Here is a 7114-nt window from a genome sequence, read left to right on the forward strand (position 1 = left end):
CCCCGTCCCCCCGGGCCGGACCCCCCGGCTCTCGGTGGGGGGCTCCGGCCGGGACCCACGGGGGACCCTGGGCAGGCACCGGCCGGCTGCGGCCCCCGGGTTTCCCAGCGGCGGGAGCTGCCCTGCCTGCCCTGCCTGCCCTGCCTGCGCTGGGTTGGTTTCCCCCTGCCCCGCTGCGGGATCCCCCGTGGGTGCCCGGCTGGGGCCCGGTGACTTTCCCGGCGGGTTTTGGCTCCGACTCTCGGGGGTCCCCTCTCGGGGGTCCCGTGGCTGCAGCTCGGCCTGTGGGGCCGGGGCTCCCCGGCAGCTCCCGATTTCCACCACGGGATCAGCCCCGGCTCGAACCCTGAGCCGGCGACCGGCCGCGGGGGCTCCGCACGCCCCGTCTCCCAGCCGGGACCCGGGGCAGACGGGGACCCGGCGGGGCTGGGGGTCTCCCGGGGCGGCCGGTGACCCCTCCTGCCGCCGGGCTCCCTCCTCCCGGCACAGGCGCCGGCTGGTTTTTTCTCCCCAGCTCTTGCCCGGAGCGGCTGCCGGCAGGACAGACCCCTCCGGCCTGGCGCCGGCTCTGCCGGAGCCGGGGAGAGCTCGGACCGGTGAGGGTGGCAGCTGCTGCTGCTGGGGGGAACTGGTTTCCACTGGGGTGCAGCCCTTCGGCCCTGCCCCGCGTCATCCTCGCAGGCGCTGCCACGGCGGGGCCCGGGGGCGGCTGCGGGCCCTGCGCGAAGCCCTGCTTTGACCGAAACCCTTCTTTTTCAGCTCAAAGCGTGCTGTGGTGGGAGCAGAGGCCGCTGCAGGGACCCACGCCGGCTCCTGCAGCCCCGTGGGCGAGACGGTGGAGCCGGCCTGGCCGGGCACGGGCAGCGACGGCCATCCCGGTGCCAGGTGGCTGTGCCGACGCGTGGGGAAGGCTCATCCCGGTGCCCGGGCGAGGAGCACAGCCCCGAGGCGGTGAGCGCCGGGGGACACCGGCGGCGAGGACGTGCCCGGTGAGGTGAGTGCCCCGAGGCGGCGGCGGCGGCCGAGCGGAGCTGCGCGGTGGGAGCGGGGTGCTCGGCTCCCGGGGCCGGCTGTGCCGGCGGGGATCTCCGGTGCTGCGGGAGGGGCCGGGTCCCTGCAGGGTCCCCGGGGATGGAGGGGCAGGCGGGGGTCCTGTCCCCGGCCAGGGGAGCGGGGTGCCGGGGCTGCCGTGCCCCGGGAGCACCAGGACCGAGCGGTGTGCGAGGGAGCCGGGCCTGGCCGCAGCTCAGGGAGCGGTTTTGTGCTCGGGGCACGATGGCTTTGCCCCTCGTCCTGCCGGCGGGGTGGCCGAGGGACGGGGAGAGTGGGTGCCGTCCCCCGGCAGGGCTCCCCGTGGGGAAGGAGAGGTCCCGGCACCGGCAAGGCAGCACCGGTGGGTCGCTGCAGGTGCCGGTGGGAGCTCAGCACGGCAGGGCCGCAGCCTGTGCCCACTGGGCAGGTTGCCCCTGTGGCCCGTGGCTGTTTGTGGGTGCAGGAGGGGGCCTGGGGGGTCCCGCGGGTCGGCGCCGCACGTTTGGGGGGGCAGGAGCGGGCGCTGTCGGGGTCCGGCCCAGACCCCGCCGGCACTGGTGCGGTGCGGCCCAGCCCCGGGGGTTGCTGGTTGTTGCTCTGTGCCACCGCTGCTGCTGCTGCTGCTGCTGCTGTGGGGCTGAACCCCCGGTTCAGCCAGACCCTGGCTCTCGCCCGCTCTCCCGGGGAGAAAGGGGACGTCGCTGGGCTCCCGTCCCCGTCTCTCCCTCCCCTCCCGTCGCGGGTGCACGGCACCGGGGAGCCGCTGCCCAAAGCGCCGGGCAGAGCCGCCCGTGCCCGGGAGGCAGCCGGGTTTGCAGGGGCGGCAGCAGCTCGGGGGCTCTGTGGGCACAGTCTGACTGTCCCACGTCTCTCCCTGTGCAGGGACGGACGGACGGATGGACGGAGGACCCCAGCCACGCCGGGAGCTGCGGAGCCCCCAGGAAGAAGCCGGGCTGCCTGCGCCCAGGCCGACGCTGCCGCCTGCCCCGCTCCTGGCTGGGGACAGCCCTGCCTCGCCCGGCCGGTGACGCCGCGGCTCCAGCCAGTTGTTTGGGCCCCCGTTTGTTTTGGGTCCCGTTCCAATTGCCGGTGCCGTCGGTTTGGTCGTGCGGGCTCCTGTCTGTTGCTGCTCCAGCTCGTGGACGGCTCCAGTTCCGTTTGCAGGCCCAGCTCAGCTTTGGTTCCTGTTCCAGCTCGTGGACGGCTCCGGCTCATTTCCATGCCCGCTTGCGGATGGTTCCAGCTCGAGTTTGGCTGCAGCTTCCCGCTCCTCGCCACTTCCAGTTGGTCTGCGGCTCCAGCTCGTGCTTGTTAAAACGATCTTGGCTTTTGGCAAGGTCGTAAATCAATCACTGTCTTCACTTGCATATGAATATTAAAATGTCATAACCGCACACACGCTGCCTCATTAGTCTGTGTTTATTGCTCCATCCCCGTCCCGCCGGTTGTACACACCTCGAAGGAAGAGTGGGCGAAAAGCGCCTTTCCCCCAGAGACTATCTCAGACGTTGAATTCGGCCTGGTGCATGCCAGCCTCCCCGGCTGCGGGGACCAACGCGACCGGACCCCCACCTCCGGCGGGGGCCCACGCACCCTGCCCACCCCCCTCCCACCCCCCCAAGGCCCTCCTGCCCCCAACACCCTCCCAACGCCCTCCCACCCTCCCGCTGCCCCCCGCCACCCCGGCCCCGGGGTCTGACCCCAGCCAGAGCCGGCGGGCTCCGCTCCCCAGCCCAAACCCGCAGGGCTCGGGCTCTGCTCCAGCCCCGAAGCCCCGGCACCGGCTCTCCAGGCCCGAGCACCCGGCCGAGCCCCACACCCCCCCAGCCCCGCGTGTGAGGTCGGGACGGGCCGGCAGCCCCGGCGCTGTCGGGCGGTGCTTGCGAACTGGACGGGGGGGGGGGGGGGGGCCCCTGTGGCCGCGGGCGGCTCGGGCCAGGACGGGGGGCGCCGGGCTCCGGCCCTCCGGGCTTTATTCCCCGGCGCCCCGAGCCCGCCGGCTCCGACGCGGGAGGAGACACCGGCAGCGCGGCCGCCCGGGCACCGCCGCTGGCCCGCCCGCCTCCGCCCCGACACCCCCCCGCTCGGCCGCGGCCCCTGCCCCGCTTCCCGGCCCCGGGCCGAGCCCCCCGCGCCTCACCTGGGCCCGCCGGGGGAGCCCGGCCCGGCCCGGCCGCTGCCGCCCCGGGGCCGCGCCACCGGCACCGGCGAACGAGGAAAGGGGGGAGACGGCGGCCGCCGGGGCTCAAATCTGCTCGGCCCCGCCCGCGCAGCCGCCCTGCGGACCCGCCCCTCCCCTCGCCCGCCCCCGCCCACCTGTGCCCGTCCCGCCTCGCGCACGCGCCCTGCGGACCCGCCCACTCCGCCCCGCCCGCGCACCTGGGCCCGCCCCGCGCATGCGCCTCGGGCCCCGCGCACCTGGGCCGGCCCCGCCCCGCGCCCGCGCTCTGGGCTCCGCCCCGCCTTCTCGCCGCGCCCCGCCTCCGCGCCCGCGCCTCCTCTTCCGCCGCCAGAACCGCGCCGCCACCGACCGGGGCGGACGTCGGTACCGGTGCGCCGGGCGGGACCCGTGGCTCGGGACGCGGGAGGGAGCCCCGGCCCGGGGGCTTCTCCGGGGGCTGCGCGGAGCCCGGGGCCGGTGAGGCCGGGCCGGGCTTGGGGCTGTGGACGGGGCCAGCGCCGGGTCTCGCGGGCGCGCGGAGCCGGCGGGGGGGTCCTGGTCGCCGTCCGCCTCTCCCTGGCGGGCGGGCTGCGGGTCCCGGGGCTCCGTCCCGCCCCGCGGAGCCGGAGGACCGCGGCAGCACCGGAGCCGGGCCGGGCCCGGGCCCGGCCTCGCCGTCCGCGGCGCGGCGCCTGGGCAGGAGCAGCCGCGCTCCGGGTTCCGGGCCCGAGCGGGGCCCGGGGCCCAAGTCCCGCGTTCCCTCCCCACGCTGCCCGCTCCTGCCCGGGGCTCCGGCCGCGCTCCCCGCCGGGGCTCTGCCGGTGCCGCGCGGTCGGTGTCACGGAACGGGCGCCGGCGGCTCCGCGCGGACACCGAATAAAGGCTGGAAACCGCCGGCGGCGCTGGGGCTGCCCGGGCACCGTCTGCCCGGGCACGGTCTGCCCGGCTCCCGCAGTGCCCGCACCGGGGTCCCCGGCCCGTGAGCACCGTCGGGAACGGCCCGCGGAGGGCAAGGGGCGCCTCGGCTCCCGGAGCCCCTTGTGCTCCCGGGAGCTCCCCGGGGGGAGCCCTGCCCGCCCGGGAACGGCCGGGGGGGCTCCAGGGCCGAGCCCGAACCCGCGGGGCTGGGGCTCCGCTGCCGGGCCCTGCAGCAGCGGCGGCGGGGCCGGCCCCCAGCCCCCAAACACGGCACCGGCTCTGCTCCCCGAAGCCCGGCGGGGGCCAGATGAGCCCCGCTTGGAGCCCCCAGAACCACAGCGCTGAGTCTCTGCTGCGAGAGCCCAGCCCGGCAGGACTTAGGCTCGCCCTAAACCTGCCCCAGTGAGCCTGGCTCCCAGCCCCAGCAACGGGGGACTTGGGCTCTGTTCTCCAAGCACTAAAACACACGACTACTTAGGCTCTGGGTCCCAGCCCCAAAACGCAGGACTTGCTCAGCCCTCTCTTCAAGACCGCGAACTGCCCCCATGAGCCGGGTCTCACCCTCCCCAAGCGCAGGACTGACTGAGTCTCCCTTTCAGAAGCCCAGGATTGCCTGAGCGACCCTGGTTGGAAGCCCCACGAACACAAGACTCCGCTTTCAAGCCCCCACATTGGCCAAATGAGCCTGGTTTTGAGCCCCACCACGCAGACTTAGTCTCCGCGGGAAGGGGCCCAGCTCAGCCGTGCCCGGTTCTGACCCCCAAACCCCGTCGCTTGCCCTCCCTCGTCCTGAAGGGAGCCAGGCTTTTGCCCCCCTCGACCCTGTTCCAAGCCTGGAAAACGCAGGACTTAGTCTCCGTTTCGAGCCCCAGGAGCCCGGTTTCAGGTCCTGAAGGCACCCGACTCCATCGCTGTTTCTGAGCCCCCAAAACCCAGGACTGGGTCTCCGTTTTCCAGCCCCCGAACTCGCCCGGTCAGCTTTTTTTCCCGGCCCACAAAGGCCGGACTTGGGCTCTGCTGCCAAGCCCCGAAGACTTCCTAGTCTCCGGTTTTGAGCCCCTGCAGGAGCGTCCAAGCCCCACAACGCAGGGCTGACGAGCCTCCCTTTTTCAGCCCGGAAAACACGGACTTTGGGGGGTTTAGCCTGCGTGCCCGGGTCTGACCACGCGACTCGGTCCCCGAGCCCCCGACCCAGGCAGGCGAGCCTGCCTTTGAGCTGCGAAACCCTCGGCTCCGGCTCCGCGCCCCAAACCCCAGGAGCTCCTTTCCCTCCGCAGCCCCCCGAGCTGCTGCTCCGCCTCACCAGCCCAGGCCCTGCTGCGGGGAAAACCCCACGCCTGGGCCCGGCTCCGAGCCCCCACACCACCCCCTCTGCCCGGGCTGAGCCCCAGGACAGGCCCGGAGCCGGGGGTCACCTCTCCCGACACCCACCGCTGCCCCCGGGCTGCTCAGCCGCAAAACCGGCCGAGGTTCGCAGCCCCAGAGCACCCGGCCGAGCCCCCCAGCCCCCCCAGCCCGCGTGTGAGGTCGGGACGGGCCCGGCAGCCCCGGCGGTGTCGGGCGGTGCTTGCGAACTGACCGGGGGGGGGGCGGCCCGTGTGGCCGCGGGCGGCTCGGGCTGAGGACGGCGGGGCGCCGGGCTCCGGCCCTCCGGGCTTTATTCCCCGGCGCCGCGGCCCCGGCCCCGGGCCGAGCCCCCCGCGCCTCACCTGGGCCCGCCGGGGGAGCCCGGCCCGGCCGCTGCCGCCCCGGGGCCGCGCCACCGGCACGGGGAACGAGGAAAGGGGGGAGACGGCGGCCGCCGGGTCAAATCTGCTCGGCCCGCCCCGCGCCGGCGCCCTGCGGGCCCGCCCACTCCCCTCGCCCCGCCCCACCCACCTGTGCCGGCTCCGCCCCGGCCGGCGCCCTGCGGACCCGCCCACTCCCCTCGCCCCGCCCCGCCCACCTGTGCCGGCCCCGCCCCGGCCGGCGCCCTGCGACCCGCCACTCCCCTCGCCCGCCCACCTGTGCCGGCCCCGCCCCGCGACGGCCCTGCGACACGCCCACTCCCCTCGCCCCGCCCACCTGTGCCGGCCCCGCCCGCGCGCGCCCTGCGGACCCGCCCACTCCCCTCGCCCCGCCCCGCCCACCTGTGCCGGCCCCGCCCCGCGCGGCGCCCTGCGGACCCGCCCACTCCCCTCGCCCCGCCCCACCCACCTGTGCCGGCCCCGCCCCGCGCGCGCCCTGCGAACCGCCCACTCCCCTCGCCCCGCCCCGCCCACCTGTGCCGGCCCCGCCCCGCGCACGCGCCCTGCGAAACGCCCACTCCCCTCGCCCCGCCCCCCGTGCCGGCCCCGCCCCGCGCACGCGCCCTGCGGCCCGCCACTCCCCTCGCCCCGCCCCACCCCGCGCCGGCCCCGCCCCGCGCACGCGCCCTGCGAAACGCCCACTCCCCTCGCCCCGCCCACCCGTGCCGGCCCCGCCCCGCGCACGGCGCACGCCCACTCCCCTCGCCCCGCCCCACTCCGCCCCGCCCCCCGCGCGGCCCCGCCCCGCGACGGCGCCCTGCGGCACGCCCACTCCCCTCGCCCCCCCGCCCACCCGTGCCGGCCCCGCCCCGCGACGGCGCCCTGCGAACACGGCCCACTCCCCTCGCCCCGCCCCGCCCGTGCCGGCTCCGCCCCGCGCACGCGCCTGCGGCCCCGCCCACTCCCCTCGCCCCGCCCTCACCCGGCGCCGGCCTCCGCCCGCGCACGCGCCCTGGGCTCCGCCCCGCCTTCTCGCCTCGCCCCGCCTCCCGCCACGCCGGCCTTCCCGCCCACGCCCCGAATCAGGGCACGCCCCGCGGCCGCACCCGCAGTCACGTGCCTCGGCGGCGGCAGGTGCGCGGCGGCCCCCGAGGCTTCAAAACCCCTCGCGGCCGCCAGGGGGCCGCCGTCGCGGGAACGGCGGCGGCGGGAGCGGGGTCCCGGTCCCGGTCCCGGTCCCGTCCGGTCCCCGGTCCCGGTCCCGTGGCTGGCTGGC

At 76.9% G+C, this 7114-nt stretch overlaps 1 long non-coding RNA gene across 1 annotated transcript; it reads left to right on the forward strand.

Moving 5' to 3' along the window:
- Window positions 1-427: 427 nt before the first annotated feature.
- On the forward strand, window positions 428-2069 carry LOC127029137 (uncharacterized). Its single transcript, XR_007768136.1, has 3 exons — window positions 428-596; window positions 760-994; window positions 1915-2069. It is a non-coding gene; the product is annotated as an uncharacterized LOC127029137 (long non-coding RNA).
- Window positions 2070-7114: the final 5045 nt, after the last annotated feature.

This window comes from Gymnogyps californianus, unplaced genomic scaffold (assembly GCF_018139145.2).
Source record: "Gymnogyps californianus isolate 813 unplaced genomic scaffold, ASM1813914v2 HiC_scaffold_81, whole genome shotgun sequence".
NCBI lineage: Eukaryota > Metazoa > Chordata > Aves > Accipitriformes > Cathartidae > Gymnogyps > Gymnogyps californianus.